At 38.8% G+C, this 18,178-nt stretch overlaps 1 protein-coding gene across 1 annotated transcript in view; it reads left to right on the forward strand.

Annotated features, from left to right (window-relative positions):
• LYPD1 (LY6/PLAUR domain containing 1) overlaps positions 1-18,178 on the forward strand; it is a 47,307-nt gene that overhangs the window by 27,896 nt on the left and 1,233 nt on the right. The gene's annotated exons all lie outside the window — the stretch shown is intronic.

Raw genomic sequence — 18,178 nt, forward strand, 5'->3', positions numbered from 1 at the left:
AGAAATGCAAAGGATGTTCTTCCCTTATGGTTTTCTAACTCCAGATCTTTGCACATTTCTTTATAACTGACTGTGTTCTCAAGCTGATCTTTGAAATCTGTTCACCTGTTTTATCTTGTCATTGCGTCTTCCATTTGCTTTAGCTACTCTCCATTCAAGAGCAAGTTTCAGAGTCTCTTCTGACATCCACTTTGGTCTTTTCTTCCTTTCCTGTCTTTTTAATGACCTCTTGCTTTCTTCATGTACAATATTCTTGATGTCATTTGTTTTCTGTCATTAGTGTTCAATGGATCAAATCTGTCCTTTAGATGGCTTCTAAATTCAGGTTGGATATAATAAAGGTCATATTTTGGCACATACGGAATTTTTAAAATTTTCTTTAGCCCACAATAGCTATACCGTTTTGCATTCCCACCAGCAATGAATAAGAGTTCCAATTTCCTCACAGCTTTTTCAACATTTGTTATTTTCTGTTTTTCTTTTCTTTCTTTTTTGATATATTAGCCATCCTAGTGGGGGTGAAATGGTTTTAGTTTTCATGTTTAGGTCTTTAACACATTTTGAGTTTGTTTTTGTGTAGAGTGTGGGACATGGGTCCTGTTTCCTTTTTTTCTGAATACAACAAATGCAAATGCAACACACTACACCAGAGCTCCCTTTTTCTGACTATGCAAATCCAATTTTCCCAGGATCATTTATTGAAGAGACTCTCTTTTCCCCATTGAATGGACTTCTTAGTAGTCTTGTCAAAAATTAGGATGTGCAAGTTTATTTCTGGACTCTCAATTCTATTCCATTTGTCTGTGTGTCCATTATAATACCAGATCCAGGGTGTTTTGTGGAGATCGGGTGGCATAGTGCCTAAGGCATTTGACTGCTAACCAGAAGGCTTGGGGTTCATACCCATGAGCCACTCCTCGGAAGGAAGGTTGGGTACTTTACTTCCGTAGTGATACTGCCTCAGAAACCCAAGGATGGGTTGCTATGAGTCAGATCCAACTTGATGGCAGTGGGTTTGGTTTTTGGAGGCTGTTTTGATTACTGTAGCTGTATAGTATGTTTTAAAAGCAAGAACTACTAGTTTTTCTGCTTTGTTCTACTCTTTAAACATTGTTTGAACTATTCAGGGCCTCTTGCCATTCTGTATAAAGTTGAGGAGTGTGTTTTCTATTTCTGTAAAGAAGACTTTTGGAACTTTGGTCAAGATTGTGTTGAATCTATAGACTGCCTTTGAGTGGTATTGATATCATAACAACATTAAATCTTCCAATCCATGAACATGGAATATCTTTCCATTTATTTAAGTCTTTAATCTCTTTCAGCAATGTTTTATATTTTCATTTATAAGTCTATCACACTCCTGTGATTTATTCCTAGGTATATAATTCTCCTAAACCAAACCCAAACCCACTGGCACTGAGTAGATTCTGACTCATAGTAACCTTATAGGACAAAGTAGAACTCCCCATAATGTTTCTAAGGATGTAAATCTTTACAGAAGCAGAATGTCTCATCTTTCGCCCATGGAGTGGCTGGTGGGTTAAAACTGCCGACCTTTTGTTAGCAGCTGACTGTTTGAACTACTATGCCACTACAGCTCTTTTTATTCTTACATGCGCTTATAAATGGAATTGTTTCCCCAATTTCTCATTCGAGTTTATAGAAATCAGCTGATTTTTGTTTATTGCCCTTGTGTCCTGAAACTTTACCAAATTCCTCATTAGCTCTAGAAGTTTTCTTGTGGACTCTTTGGGACTTTCTATCTATAGGATCACTTCATCCATGGGTAGAAATTGTTTTACCTATTCTTTTCCATTCTAGGTACTTTTTCTTATTACTCTTGATAGGATTTCTAATAAAATATTGAATAGGAGTTGTGAGAACAGGCACCCTTGTCTTGTTCCTGATTTCAAAGAGAAAGTTCTTTCTCCATTGAGTATAATATTGCTGTTGGCTTTGCATATGTGCCCTGAGTCATGTTGAGGGATTTCCCTTCTACTCCAATCTGAATGAATGTTTCCTTCAAGAAAGTGTTTGAATTTTTATCACATGTTTCTTGTATATCCATAGAGATGATCATTTTTTCCTCCCTTTGTTCTATTGATGTGATGTATTACATTGATGTTCTAATCTTAAACCATCCTTACGTTCCTAGAATAAATCTCACCTGGTTATGGTGTGTAAGTCTTTTAATATGCTGTTGGAGTCTATTCACTAGTATCTTATTGAGGATTTTTGCATCTATATTGATAAGTAATATTTGTGTGTGTGTGTGTGTGTGTATATATATATATATATATATATATATATATATATATATATATATATTTTGTAGTGTCCTTCCTTGGCTGGCTATCAGGATTATGTTTGTGTCATAGAATGAATTAAGGAGTACTCCTTTCTTCTCTAGTTTTTGGAAGACTTTATACAGTATTGATGTAAATTCTCAACAGTTCATGCACATTTGGTTTCTTGGCTCTGACTACAATCCTAACAATCAAAAGCTCTCTTCCCATCAGCTCCTTGTGACTATCCTTCCCTATGCCCTTCTTATCTATACATTCCTGTCTGTCCAGCTTACTCTCTGTGCAAATGCTACCCTTCTGATGTCTCGTGGTTGATTGATCCAAGAAGTGCATCTCCCTGGGGTAGGTGGGTACATTTCCTTGGGGAAGGTATCCTGCTTGTAGGCCTTTACACTGTTTGGCTGAGAACAAATCCATGGAAGTGAGCCTTAGGGGTTCCACCAGTCTCTCTCTGACCAGTAATTCTGGTCATTTTTGTGTTTTGAATTTTGTTTCACATTTTTCCTCCCACTCTATCTAGGATCTCCAAATTTTGATCTTTTTCCAAGTGTTTGACATTGGTAGCCAGCCACCATCTAGCTCTCTGGTCTCCAGGTCATGAAGGCTGAGGTCCCCGTGGGCCATCATATCCTTGGTGTAGTTGTTTCCACATGGCTTTGATTTTCTTCACTCTTCTTTGCTCCAGACGAGGGCAGACCAATAGTTGTGTCTTAGATGGCCACATAAAAGCTTTTAAGACCCTAGTCACTACTCACCAAAGTACGATGTAGAACAAGATTTTTATGTACTATATTGTGTCAATTGACCTTGATGTCCCCCAGGACTATGGTCCCAAGCCCACAGGCCCAGCGACTGTCTACCTCAACATACTTGATTGTCACTGAGAAGGCACTCCAACCCTGTCCCATTACTTCTATAATGTATATGGATTTTTTGTAGCACAAATACATGTGTAAGAATATCTTCAGCCATATCTATTCATGGTCATGGGTATATTCCTCTTTACCTACCCATATCTGATCTTCCCCCCTGTCCATGCATTTACCCATAAACTGGTATTTGCTGTCACTGGTAATGCAGTATTGTGCATTTAATAGTATTTGCCTCAGTTGTCTATATCTTTTGTGCATGTTTCTGTGTCCTCCTTTTCCCTGTTGTCATTATGCTCGTCACATAACTTGTTATATTGCCTTTCCCTTCACCCAAATCAACACATGATTCTTAACTACTCAAAAACTAGCCCTCTTCCCTCCCACCCCTGGTAACCAATAAAGTAAATTTCCTTCCCTGCCTAAACCTTTCCTTGACTTTTTATAATAATGGATTCATACAATGTTTGTCCTTCTGTGATTGACTTAATTCACTCAACATAGTGTCTTCCAAATTCATCCACGTTATGAGGTGATTCATGGATTCTTCATTATTCTTTAATGTTGCATTGTATTCCATTGTGTGAATGTACCATCGTTTGGTTATCCATTCATCTGTTGATGGGCACTTAGGTTGTTTCTATCTCTTTGCTATATTTAATTGTGCTGCGATGAACATGCTGTTCCATTTAAGTAGGTTTCTTGTAGTAGTGTTTTGTAGTTTTCTTTGTATAGGTCTTTTGTGTCCCTGGCAAGATTTATTCCTAAGTATTTTATCTTTGTTAGCTATTGTGAATGATACTTTTCCCTATTTCCTTTTCAGAGATCTCTGTGTTGATGTAGAGGAATCCAGCTGATTTTTGTATGTTGCTCTTGTATCCTGCCACTTTGCTGAACCTTTATATTAGTTTCAGTAATTTTCCTGTTGAGTCTCTTGGGTTTTCTGTTTATAGGATCCTGTCATCTGCCAATAGAGATAACTTCTTTGCCAATTTGGATGCCTTTTATTTCTTCTCTTTCTTGCCTTATTGCCCTGACTAGGACTTATATGTCAAATAGAAGTTGTGAATAGAAGGCATCCTTGTCTGCTTACCATTCACAAGGACAATGCTTTGAGTCTTTCTCCATTTGGAATAATGTTGGCTGTTGGTTTTACATATATGCCCTTTATTATGTTGAGGAATTTCCCCTCTATTCCTATTTTGTTGAGAGTTTTGATCAGGAACAGCTGTTGGATTTTATCAAATGCCTTTTCTGCATCAATTGATATGATCATGTGATTCTTTTCCTTTGTTTTATTTATGTGATGGATTACATTGATCTTTTTTCTGATGTTAAACCATCCTTGCATATTTGCTATGAATCCCTCTTGGTCATGGTGTATTATTTTTCCAATATGGTGTTGAATTCTGCTGGCTAGGATTTTGCTGAAGATTTTTGTATCTATATTCATGAAGGATATTGGTCTATAGTTTTCCTTTACCTGATTTTGGTATCAAGGTTATACTTGACTTATAGAATGGGAGTATTACATCATTTTCTACGTTTTGGAATAGTTTGAGTAGTACAGATGTCAGTTCTTCTCTGAATGTGTGATAGAATTCTGCAGTGAAGCTGTCTGGGACAGGACTTTGTAGTACAGATGTCAGTTCTTCTCTGAATGTGTGATAGAATTCTGCAGTGAAGCTGTCTGGGACAGGACTTTGTGGGTGTGTGTGTGGTGTGTTGGGGGGTTGTGTTTGTGACCTGCTCAATTTCTTCTTATTATGGGTACATCTCAGACTGTGTTAATTCAGGTAAGTCTTGTGTTTCTGGAAATTTATCCATCTCTTCTAGGTTTATGGATTTGTAAGAGTACAATTTTTAATAATATTCTGTTATTATCTTTTTTTTTTTTATTTCAGCTGGTTATGTTGTAATGTCACCCATTTCATTTATTATTTGTGTTATCTGCATCTTCTCTCTCTTTTCCTTTGTTAAATTTGCCAGTGGTTTGTCAATTTTGTTAATCTTTTTGAAGAACCATCTTCTTATTGATTTTCTCTATTTCTTCTTCGGCTTCATTTATTTCTTCTCTGATCTTTATTATTTCCTTTCTTGTGGATATTGTAGATTTCTTTTGTTCTTTTTCTAATTGTTAGAGTTGCTGAGTTTAGGTGTTGATTTTGATTCTTTCCTCCTTTTTTGATGTGTGCATTTATTGGTATCTGAATACTGCTTTCACAGTGTCCCAAAGGTTTGGCAAGTTGTATTATCATTCTCATTTTTTTCTAGGAAATTTTTTTATTTCATACTTTATTTCTTCTGTTACTCAGTAGTTTTTGAACAGTGTATTACTCAATTTCCATATATGTGATTATTTTTCCTTGGTCTTCCTATTCATTGATTTCTTATTTTATAGCTTTGTGATCTGAGAAGATGCTTTGTAGTATTTCTGTGTTTTTAAATTTATTAAGACTCATTTTGTAGTCTAACATATGGTCTGTTCTGGAGACTGATTCATGCTCACTGGAGAAGAGTGTGTATTGTGCTTTTGTTGGGTGGAGTGCTTTATATATATCTCTCTGATGTTGAACTGGTTGATTTTGTTGTTGAGATCTTCTGTATCTCTTGAATTATTTTCTAGTTGTTCTGTCCTTCATTAAAAGTGGTATGTTAAAGTCTCCTACTACTATTGTACAATCATCTATTTTTCCTTTCAATTCAGTTAATCTTTGCTTTATGTATTTTAGAGCTCTTTCATTGGGTGTATAATATTTATTATGGTAATGTCCTCTCGGTCATTTGCCCCTTTTAGCATCATAATGCCCTTCTTTGTCCCTTATGCTAGTTTTCACCTTGAAGTCCACTTTAGCAGAAACTAATATTGCCACTACTGTTCTTTTTCGGTTGCCATAGCTTGATAGAATTTTTTCCATCATTGATTATTTTTGTCTTTGTGTCTAAGGTGGGTCTTTTATAGGCAGCATATTGATGGGTCTTCTTTTTTATCCAATCTGCCTCTCTTATTCATATTCATTGTGCTTAATGATAGGTATGAATTTATTGCTATCATTCTATTGTGTTTTTTGTTGTGTTGTTGTTGGTTTCTTTTATAAATACTTTCCTGTGCTGAGTTCATTTTGTTATTAAGAATTCTTTCCTCTTTTCTTAACTAATGTTGGTTTTGTATTTACTAAGCCCTTGTGATTTTCTTATTTCTTAGTTTGGTTAGAAGTATTATTAGTTTTCTTTCTGGTTACCCTGCAGTAAATTCTTATCTCCCTAAGTTTGGAACAGTCTGTTATATACAAACATTGTTCTGACTTCCTCTCCATTTGGAAGTTTTGTAATCATAAAACAGTCTGTTATATACAAACATTGTTCTGACTTCCTCTCCATTTGGAAGTTTTGTAATCATAACATTTATTCCCTCTATATGTTTTGTTGCTGGTGCTGTTTACAGATTGACTCCTGTATTTCTCTATTTACATTTTTTATGAGCTTATTTTGAGATTCTTTTCCTGGGTTGGTTTCTAGGTGGTGGTATCAAGTGTCTTGATTTTAATTTGTTGCTTTTTGTTGTGGGTTTTCTGTTGGAAGGACTCCTTTTAGCACTTCTTGTAGGGTTGGTCTGGTTTTCACAAATTCCCTTAATCTGCGTTTGTCTGGGAGTGTCTTAATTTCACCCTTACATATGAGGCACAGTTTGGCTGGATATATAATTCTTGGCTGGCAATTCTTTTCCTTCAGGGTTTTGTATTTGCCACCCCACTGCCTACTTGCCTGCATGATTTCTGCTGAAAAATCAGAGCTTACTCTTATCAGTTGCTCATTGTACATAGCATTTTGTTTTTCCCAAGCTGCTCTCAACATTTTTCTTTTTTTCTTTTTTGTCTTTGGTTTTGGAAAGTTTGATTATGATGTGTCATGGTGACTTTCTCTTGGGGTATATCCTGTATGGGATTCACTGAGCTTCTTGGATGGATATCTTTTTGTCTTTCATGATATAGGGAAAGTTTTCTGTTAGCAAGTCTCTGAAACATTTTCAGTTTTTATTTTTTTTGCCCCCTATTGTTCTGGAATTTCAGTCAGGCATATGCCATTTCTTTCCATGTCATCCCATATAGCTGTTAGGTTTTCTCGGTTTCTTTTAATTCTTTGTTCTAATTTTTCCTGATATAAGCTGGTGTCACGGGATTTGTCTTTTAGCTGGGATATGCATTCTTCAGCCAGTTCAAGTCTACTCTTTTTGTCTTTCAAATGAGTTGTCTGTCTCTGTAATTATAGTGTTCATCTTCTGGATTTCTAATTGCTGCTCTTGTATGATTTCTGTTTGTGTATTTATTTTGTCACATTGCTCTTGAATGATTCTCCTGAATCCTTCATGGGTATTGTCTGTCTTCTCCTTGCTTCTGTTTATGGTTTCTTTGAGCTCTTGGAAGGTCCTATATCTATCTTTTAAATTCTTTATCAGATAGTTCTATTAATGATTCTTCCTTGGGGAGATTTCTACAATCTTGTCCTTTTTTTTTTTTTTTTTGAGTTGACATTGTCTGTTGTCTCCTAGATAATTTTGAAGTTGTTGTCTTTATTTGTTAGTGTGCTGATTTGTATGACCCTAGTTCTATGTTTTACTTTGTTTTAATATATCTAGAAGTGTGGAGCACGTTCTGGCAAGATGGTGGACTAGGCAGAAAGATTGCGCAGACCCTCTTCAACAAAGAAAAGGGAAACCAATTAACACAGACACAGAAGATAATCTTGGACCCCTGAGCCTTGAAGGGAAGGACACAGAATTGGACTAAACCCCAACTAGCAGAAGAATTTGTGTGAAAATACCAAAAAAAGGAGACATACGGAGCTGCAGTCTGACAGCAAATTGACTGACCCTGACAGTACAGATGGCTCGGAGATTCCTGACTGGTGGTAGGACCTAAGAACTAACCTAAAAATCACCCGGCTAGCCAGGGACTGCACGGACTGTGCACGGAGGCTGGGGAACAAACGGAGAAGGTGAAGAGAAAAGTGGGCTGAGCTGTGGACTTTTGCTGGGCCAGAGGGTGCCGCCATTTTGTAGGTTTAAAAAGCGGCTTGGCTATTTTGGATATTTAAAGAGACAGTGCTCTCGCAAATTTCTGGGGCTTAAGAACACGTTCTGCTTTCCAGCAACCCCAAGGACACTCAGGGCCTGCAAGACTGAAAAGCAACGGGCCAACGATAAAAAACCACCAAGAAGAGCCTGAACCACCCTTGGCTGCTCTTCATAAACAGTTAACAGAGATCTAAATAGAAGTGTGGAGCAGGTGCACATGTTTGGTGGTTAGCTTAATGACTATACTAGGTCCAGTCTTCTTTGCATTGGTGGAGTAACTGGTGGAAATGTGGGTGCTGGTCTTTGTTGTGAAGAGAAGTTGCAGTTGGAATGATCAGGTGTTTTCCAGTGTCTGTCTTTGATCTTGTGGTGCAGGAGCTGTTGGTGTAACTCGTCTGCTGGGTGAGATGGTCTGTGTAGTAGATATGGCTGATTAGTGGAGAGTTAATGTGTTACTTCTATTGGATGAGGCAGGAAAAAAGGGAGATAAAAAGAAAGCCAAGGAGAAGAAGAAGAGATGAAAAGACAGAATAAAAATAGATGATAAGAAATAGGGAAAAGGGGAAAAGAATATAAGAAAAAGAGAGGAAACAAAAGTGTAGGGGTGAGAGGGATGAAGGTTTGATGAAAATGAAAGAAGACAAAGAGATAGAGGCATAAATGATCAGATAGGAAGAAAATATACGGAAGAGGAAAGTAGAAAAATGAAAGGTGGATAAGGTAATTGGAGAGGGATTTTTCTAGTTATGTTTAGCCAGCAACCCTCGGAGCAGTCAGTTGTGGCAGCATCTGCTCATTCACCAGAGTGCAAATCCATGTAGAAGAAAGGAGACTGGTGCAATAAGTGGCCTCCAGAAGAGAATGCTAAAGCTTGTCTTTTAGTGCTTAGTGTGAAATAGGTCAGCCAGTGATGCAGGTGTGGGAGGACAGCTGCAGCCCCTGGGTGTCTTTGAAGTAGTTGGGTGAGGGTGGCATTTAGCCATCAATCAAAGCCCTGCAGTTCAAACCCACCAGGCACCCTAGAGGAGAAAGGGAAGTGCACTTCTGCAAATATCTACAACTCCTGAAACCCCAGGACTCAGTTCCACTTTGTACTAAAAAGTATTGCTAAAATTTGAATTTGAGCCTGCTGCCATGGGTCCGATTTGGGGTTTGGCTTATTTGGGGAGAGTTTTTCTCTTACACCCTCCTGTACTGTATGGCAGCTTACCCATATATGATCTTCTCCCACATGTATGACTTTAGCTTACCTTGAAATCCTCCCAATCTGTCTACCCTGTGTCTTCAAAGCCTATGGGTTCCATGGAGTTTCCCCCTCCCTTCTGGATCTCCTTTGTGTTTGTAATGGCTTCTCTTTGACCTGGTTGGCCTTCTCCCCCACCCCCATCCCCCACCCAGTCACTGAACTTATTCCCTTTCCTATCTTCACTCAATCTAATATTTTGGTACTCATAATTTCAGGATCATTATTTATATCTGTTTCACTGTGTTTCTCAACATCTCTGTTGAAAGAGTGCTCTGGCATAGTCTGTTAGTAGGAAGCCATCTTCTGCCTACTTTGTCTGATATGAAGATTGCCACCCCAGCTTTCTTTTGGTTATTTGCATGTTGTTTTGGTTTTCTAGTGCTGCCATAAGAGAAATAACACAAATGGATGGCTTTAACAAACAGGAATTTATGCTCTTACTGATTAGGAGGCTAGAAGTCTGAGTTCAAAGTGCCACTGTAGAGGCTAGGTGAACGCGTTTTGACTTTGGGCTTCAGCTTTGCCTCCTGTTCCAGGCCCAGTAGAGCTGGAGGCTTTCTCTGACTCATGCAGCTGGCTGCTGAGCTGACAAACCCAAGATAGACAAGTGAAATGGCACAGGCCCAAAATTAGCAAACAGCAGGCTACTTGTTCAAGTCCAGGAAAAATCCAAAGATGGGCAGGCAACATGGCAGTCCACTGAGATGAAGAGTCTTCCAGATGTAGGATCCCAGTGTGCCAAAAACTAGAGACCTTTCTCAAAGCTTCTCCTTATATACTAGAAGCAGGCCACACCCCAGAGGCAACTATTTAGTTGCTCACAGCAGGTTCCGCCACGGAGGTGATGACAATCTCATCATGGAGAATAGCTACATCATTTGCCCAGCCACTCAAAACCATGGCCCACCCAAGTTGACATACAGCTTTAACTACCACATGAAATATATTTTTTTCCATCCTTTCAACCTATTTGAATCCTTGGGTTAGGGTGTGTCTCCTGTAAACCCTGTGAACAGCATATAGTTGGATCTTTTTTTTTTTAATTTATTCTGCCACTCTCTGCCTTTTGTTTGTCCATTTACATTCACTATAATTACTGTTGGACAATGAATAAGAAGAGTTGATGCTTTTGAGTTGTGGTGTTGAAGAAGAATGTTAAGAGTACCATGGTCTGCTAAAAGGACTACCAAATCTGTCCTGGAAGAAGTACAGCCAGAAAGCTCCTTGGGAGCAAGAATGGCCAGACTTCATCTCACCTACTTTGGTCATGTTGTCAGAAGGAACCATTCCCTGGAGAAGGATATCATGCTTGATAAAGTAGAGGATCAATGAAGAAGGGGAAGGCCCTCAATGGGATGGACTGACACAATGGCTGCAATGATGGACTCAGGTATAACAGGAATCATGAGGCTGGCATAGGAATCTGGGCAGTATTTTGTTCTGCTGTGCATAGGGTCACTATGAGTAGGAGACAACTCAATGGCACCTAACAACAACAACAATGTATAATTACTGATAGGAAGTGGCTTACTTCCGTCATTTTATTATTTGTGTTTTTTTTTTTTTTTTTTTTTTTTTGTATCTTAAGCCTTCTTTGTCTTTGTTCTGTAGAACTGCTTATTATTGTGTTTTGATGGTTTATTGCAGTGAGACCTTTTTCTTCCCTTCTCCTTTCGTGTATTTTTTTAAATAAATTTTCTTAGTGGTTACCATGAATGTTACATTTAAGAGTTCATATTTATGACATTTTAGGTTAAGTTGGTACCAACTTAACTTCAGTAATATACAAGAAATTCTCTACCTATACCGTTCTGTATTCTCACCCCCCATATTTTGTTGTTGTTAACACTAATTACATCTTTATATTTCATAAGCCCTGTAACATAATTTTATCCTTGCCTTTATATATTTGTGAGGAGCTCTGGTGGTGTAGTGGTTAAGGCATTTGGCTGCCAACCAAAAGGTTGATGGTTCGAACCCACCAGCTACTGTGCAGAGAAAGATGAGGCAGTCTGCTTCCGTAAAGATTTATAGCCTTAGAAACCCATTGGGGATTGCTGAATCAGAATCAACCTGATGATGGCAATGAATTTGGTCTGTTTTTCTAAAAATATATTTATGATTAAAAAATAAGGAAAGAACAGTTAGAATTATCAAGCATGAATACCGTATTACTAGCCCATATGCATTTCCCTTTATTAAGGATCTTTGTTTTTATATATAGCTTTGAATTACTTTCCTAGTGTCTTTTCCCTTCTATCTACAGAACTACCATTAGTATTTTTTGTAGAGCTGGTCTGGTGGATATAAACTCCTTCACTTTCTGTTTGTCTTGGAATGTTTTAATTTCACACTCATTCTTTCAGGATAGTTTAAATGAGTATAGTATTCTTTATTGACAGTTTTTTTTTTTTTTTCTTACAGCATTTTAAGTATATCATTCCATTGTCTCTGGCCTCCAATATTTCTGAGAAAAAAACAGCACTTAATCGTATTGAGGATCCTTTATATCTGACTGTTTGCTTCTCTCTCACAGCATTCAAGATTCTCTTTATTGAGAGCCTAACAATGATGTATCTTGATGATCTGTCTGGGTTTATCCTGCTTAGGGTTCTTTGATCTTCTTGGACTTGTAGATCCATGTCATTTTTTGGATTGGGGAAATTTTCTGTTATTATTTTTTTCAAACATTTTCTGTCCTTTTTTTTCTCTCATCTTCTGGAATTCCCATGATGCATATATTAGGTCTCTTGTTGTGGGAGCTCTGGTGACGTAGTGCCTAAGGCATTTGACTGTTAACCAGAAGGCTGGCGGTTCAAACCCACCAGCCACTCCTCGGAGGGAAGATTGGGCAATCTATTTCTATAGTGATACCTCCTTGGAAACTCAAGGAGGGGTCTATATAAGTCAGATCCAACTCCACAGCGGTGAGTTTTTGTTGTTGTTGTTGTCTCATGAGTCCATTAAATTATGCCAGCCTCTCTGAGCCTCCATTCTTTTTGCTCTTCAGCATCTGAAATTTTAATGATCTTGTCCTATAATTTGCTGATTCTTTCTTCTCCCTAATCTGTCGGTTAGTCCTTCTCTTGTGTTTATCATTTTAATTATTGTCCTTTTTGGTTGCAGTATCTTGTTTTTTTTTTTTTTTGATCCTCATTTTGTTTTTACATTATTTTCCTCATTTCTTTTATCTTATTGTCTGTGTTTTCCCTTAGCTTTTTAATAATGTATTTTTTTATTATTTGAGCATCCCTAGATGTGATACTGCCTCGGAAACCCAAGGAGTGGTCGCTATGAGTCGTGGCCCACTTGACGGCACATAACAACAACAACAACAGATGCACTTTCATTTCCTTTGTCATGTTAATTTGGATGGGCCATTGTTTCTCTGTTCTTCGTGTGTCTTGTGGTTTTTTTGTTGGAGCACTGAAATTTTTGAAGGTGTTAATTGGGATTTGAAAGTTCAAGAGCTTGTTCCAATTTTCACTGTCTCCCAAAGACACCCCAAAATGAACTGTGGTCACTCTGTCAACCAGGAGGCACTGCTACCCAGGTGAATATCATGTACTAATCAATCTATCCACCAGAGGGTGCAGTCAGTCCCCTCACTGGTTATTACTCCCATCCCTTCTGTTTCTGCAATCACGTTTTTAGTCAGAAAATTCACACCAAATAACTTACCTTTGGGGCTGGGTGTTGCCCTCCAGCTTTGAGTAAGGTTTTCTTCCCTGCTTTGTGAGGAGTGCTTTTATCTGACCTGACATTCATGGGAAGCACAGGCAAACTTTCTTCTCTTTCAGGAGGAGGAAGGATTGGAACTCCCCAGAAGAACCTCTAAGAGATCTGTCTCACTGATTTCAGAACCCCACTTGCCCTGTGGTGGTTGGGGAAGCAGTCTCCACTTAGGTACCCTCCTCCACTGTAGGCAACCTTCTTAAGGAGTTTGTATTAGTCCAGCAGCCAACAATTATCCCTTGGAGGAGGGGTAGTCATACCCCAAACAGAACCCCAGTGAAGTCTACCTTGTTGCTGTCAGAGCCTGCTCTGCAGTATGCTGCCTTTGGGTATATCCTCAACTCAAGATGCACACAGCAACCTCAGTCATCAATCCTTAAGGGGGAGCTAAGAAACCAAAAATGATCCCCAGGGAGTTGTGTCCTGTTGTTTGCAGAAGCCAGACCTAGGAGATACACAGGGAGGCAAGTCGAATGCTGACTATGGGAGCAGAGTCCACCGCAGGTCACTTCTGTAGCAAATCACAGCAGAGTAGTAGATGAAAGTATATGGGTGGAACAAGGGGTGTCACACTCCAAACAGACTTCCAGAGATGTCTGCTTTGTTGCTATCGGAGAACTCTGTGTAGTATGTTGGTTATGGGTGTAGGCTCCACTAAAGATGCCTTATTCTTGTCACTTAGGAACCTCAGTCAGCAGTTCTTAGCACTGACTGAAAGGGGCAGCAGAGAGACCAGAACTGTCTTCCTGTGAGTCTGTCTTGTTGGTTTCAGAGGCCTAACCTACAGGGTACAGAGGGAGGCCAGTAGAGTGTTAACTATGAGAACAGAGTCCCCTGCATGAGCCTTGTGTAGCAATTCACTGTAGGCTTGCAACTGACAGTGTCTGAGTGAAAGAGGGCTGGCACACTCCAAATGGATCCCTAAGGAGGTCTGCCTTGTTGATTTTGCGGTAGAAATCTGTGGTCCTGTCTCTTTGTACAGGCAGGGGCCATTGTGTTTAGGGAAATGGACTCTTTCTGGGGCCATTACATCAGTTCACAGCTGGGGGAGAGGGAATGGGAGGGAAAATGGGAGAAGCAATTTTCCTACCATGTGTGACTGTTTGTTTCAATTCTTGTCTGTCTGAAGTTCCCTATTGCTTTCCTCTCTTCCCCAACTCAGTCCCTCAAGGCTGGGTACCATCTTCTTGTATTTCCTGTTTTATTTGTGGAGAAGGGTCAGAACGATGGTTTCTTTATGCTGCCATCTTCCCAGACTGTCTGTCCATAAGTTTTTATTGGCTGATTTTGAAAGCAGATTGCCAGGCCTTTCTTCCTAGTCCATCTTAGTTTGGAAACTCTGCTGAAACTAGTTCAGCATCATAACACACAAGCCCCCCTGAGAGATGAGTGGTGGTTGCATATCAGGTGCATTGTCTGGGAATTGATCCCTGGTTTCCCATATGGAAGGTGAGAATTCTTCCCCTGAACCACCATAGATGAATACTTAGACACTATCCTGGAACTTCATTTTTTCACTCTTAGGGACTCTTCCAGAACAGTTTAGAGCCCTGCACTTTCCTTTTAAACTGCTTAATGTCCTGTAGTTTAAATGTACCCTTTTCCTATAAAGGATGTGTGTTTTCTTTTGAAGAATAAATATTGAAATACAGACCTTTTGGATTTGTACATTTTTAATTTTTATAGATCCTTCTAACTTGCTCTTATTTCAGTTTGTACTCTCACCAGTAGTCTATAAGGGGGCTCATTCTGTTTTTTTTTTTTCCATAGTTCCTTCTCTGACAGGCTCACCTTAGCTCATGGGGGCCATCTGGGTTAAAGGAAAATCAGATGGACACAAGTAGTACTTCCCTTAATCCTGAGACTTGAGTTTTGGCTCAACCCTTTGTGGATGGCTGTCTTCTTGAGGGTGTGTTCATTCCCAGGGACCCTTTGGTAGACACAGCTAGAAGGGACTTGTGCAACACTTGGAAAGAGAAATCATTTGATAAAAGGTTCTATGGGGTCAATGTTGATTTCAAGTTAAAAAAAAAGTGCTTCATTCTCATGGTTCTAACTTCAAATGAACAAAAGGGGTGTATATTTGTTTTATTTTATATCAACTCCACAGCAACTGGCCTTTATCCTGTGGTTCCCTGGTACCCATACCTAGAGACAACCACCATGATCTCTTTCTTATATATTCTTCCAGAAATATTTTATGAATATATATACAAGAAATATGTATGGGAGGATTACAATTAAGTTTATTCATAGAATTTGTTATTTGTCCTTGGTTCCTGAGGGGGGAAACTCTAAAACCTTGGACTTTCCCTAGTGATTGAAGTGCCTCTAACAAGGGCTCTAGACCACACCTAACCTGACAGGTTATGCTCAGGTAGAAGCTAGTCAGGCCAGAGAGACCCACCATGTGATACCAGCTGATCTTGGGAGGGGGCATGATTCAGTCAATATTGCCTACTACAGAGGCCCCAATAAAATGTCTGGACATGGAAGGTCCATGGGCTTCCTGGTTGATGGCAGGTAGGAGGGTAGTGTATCCCCATTTGGATGTGGAAGTTCTGTTTTGGCAACTCTCTTCAACCTCACCCTCTGCATCTCTTTACTTTATATACTTTTTGCCACGTAAAACTGTAATCGTAAGTATAGTGCTTTTTTGTGAGCTCTGTGAGTCATTCTAGTGAGTTATTGAACTCAAGGGATTAGTGGGATCCAGCATGTCAGAAATGAGGTGTTCCTTGACGACCCCAAGCTTAAACGGCTGGCATCTGAAGTCTTAAGCAGACTTCACAGTCTGGAGGACTGTGTCCTTTAACTTGAGATCTGACCTAGCTCTGGTGGTTAGGGTAAGAGGAAGAAGTGCTGTATGGACAGTTGATGTGCAGTTGAACTGGAATAGATTGCATTGATTTGAGACTGATTTGATTATTTCATTGGGTGGTAGTGCAGTACGATTTGATTTTCCACACAGTGTGTTTAATTTTCACTATTTCCCCCCAAAAGTGGAAGCATGTTAAACCATAGAATGCAGTTAATAGAGTGATTAAGAGCATAAATTCTAAAGCCAGGCTTCCCAGGTTCAAATCCCAGCTGTATCACGTTACCTGTGTGGCCCCTAAGCAAATTAGTTTTCTGCCTCAGTTTCTCCATTTGCAAAGAGTTGTTTTGAAGATTAAATGAGTTGATACTTGTAAAGCTCCTAGAACTATGTTTGAAACATTATAAGAAGGAGGGTGTTGGAGAGAAGGAAAAAAGGCCTGCACATATATTGTTTTTAACAAAATATTCTGGTGCTTATCCTCATTAATTTATTGCTGCATAGCATTCCATTGTGTGGATGATTCACCAAGTATTCAACCAGTCTCCTACTGATAGACAGTGTAATTGTCCCTTCTCTTGCTACTACAGACCACTCTGCAATTAATAACCTTGAATATAGTCATTTTGCTTGTGTGTAAGCATATAGAATAAATTTTGCCTTGTCTTCTAAAATTCATACAGATTTATACTCTTAACTGACAGTGTATGAGAAGGTCTGTTTCTCAAGACTTACTAACAAGTAGAGTTTTAATTTGCATTTCTCTTTATTATTAGTGAGGTTGAGCATCTTTTCATGTACTTCAAAGACCTTTATATTTCCCTTTCTCTGAACTGTCTTGTTCATTTGCTTTCCTCATCTTTCTAATGGGTTGTTATTCTTTTCTTCCTGATTTATAGGACCTTTTTACCTATTAAGGACATTTGCTCTTTGTAATTTGAGTTGCTAACATTTTTCCCAATATTTCATTTGTCTTACTTATAGTGATTTTTACCAGGCAGAGATTTTTCTTTTCATTTTTGTATAGTCTAATTCATCAATCTTTCCTTTAATGGCATTTTGGGTGTTGTGTTATAGAAAAAACTTCACTGATGTTAAATTATAAAAGAAATTTCCAAGGTTCCAAAGTTTCTTTTAGGACTTCTGTGGTTTTAGTTTAACATTTTTTAGTTTAACATTTAAATCTTAGATCTACTTGGAATTCATCCTTATAAGCATGTAAGTGATAGCACTGGGAAGCAATTCTAAGTCCCCATTGGGCCTGTCCCACTGAGCAACACACCTTATTTCCTTCCAGTCTGAATCATATTCTGTACACATCTGGTTCTTGATCTTTTCTCAAAGCCCTCTATAATCTTGAATTTCCTTGTTACTATTAGTACAATACCTCCTGCCTGCTTCCTCTACCAGTGCTAACAGTTTAGAATTTGAACATGTTTTTCCTTGTTTTTCTTGAATATCTTCAAAGCTACACCCTCCATACCCCAACACAGCCAGTTGCTCATCATTTACCTCGATGTCATTTGGGTCCATATTTACTTCCATCTGATTAAACCATAAAACTAAACTCACTGCCACTGAGTCAATTCCAACTCATAGCAACCCCTATTGGGTTTCCAAGGCTATACATCTTTATAGAAGTAAATTGCTCCATCTTGCTTCCATGGATCAGCTGGTGGGTTTGAAGTGCCAGTCTTTTGGTTAGCAGTCAAATGCCTTATACATTGTGCCATCAGAGATTAGGAACCTATTTAATCACATCTCACTCAAGACATCACTAGTGTAGTCACCAAAACTTAGACTTCCAATGTGGGAGGCTCACAGTGGCTGACATCTGCTCTGAGCTTTCACATGGTTCATTCCAGCACTCATTTGTCCCTGTGCTTCCTCAAAGTACACTGGTCTGGGGCAGTCAGCCAATAGACTAAATCCTTTAAGTTCCTAGAACCACACCTCTTTCTTTCTTCTGCTTCGTGGAGTCCAGCAAATACTCCTTTTTAATGGCGTTCTTAACAATCCCCTTTAGATAGTCTTATTTGAGGTGTCATGAACACCAGGTTGAGGGCTCACACTTGGACACAGATCTGCCCCTGCTACTTCCAGATAGTAAATAAGCTAGTACACTATAGC

This window comes from Orycteropus afer, unplaced genomic scaffold, assembly GCF_000298275.1.
Source record: "Orycteropus afer afer isolate SDZICR_OR568_19922 unplaced genomic scaffold, OryAfe1.0 scaffold00004, whole genome shotgun sequence".
Lineage (NCBI taxonomy): Eukaryota > Metazoa > Chordata > Mammalia > Tubulidentata > Orycteropodidae > Orycteropus > Orycteropus afer.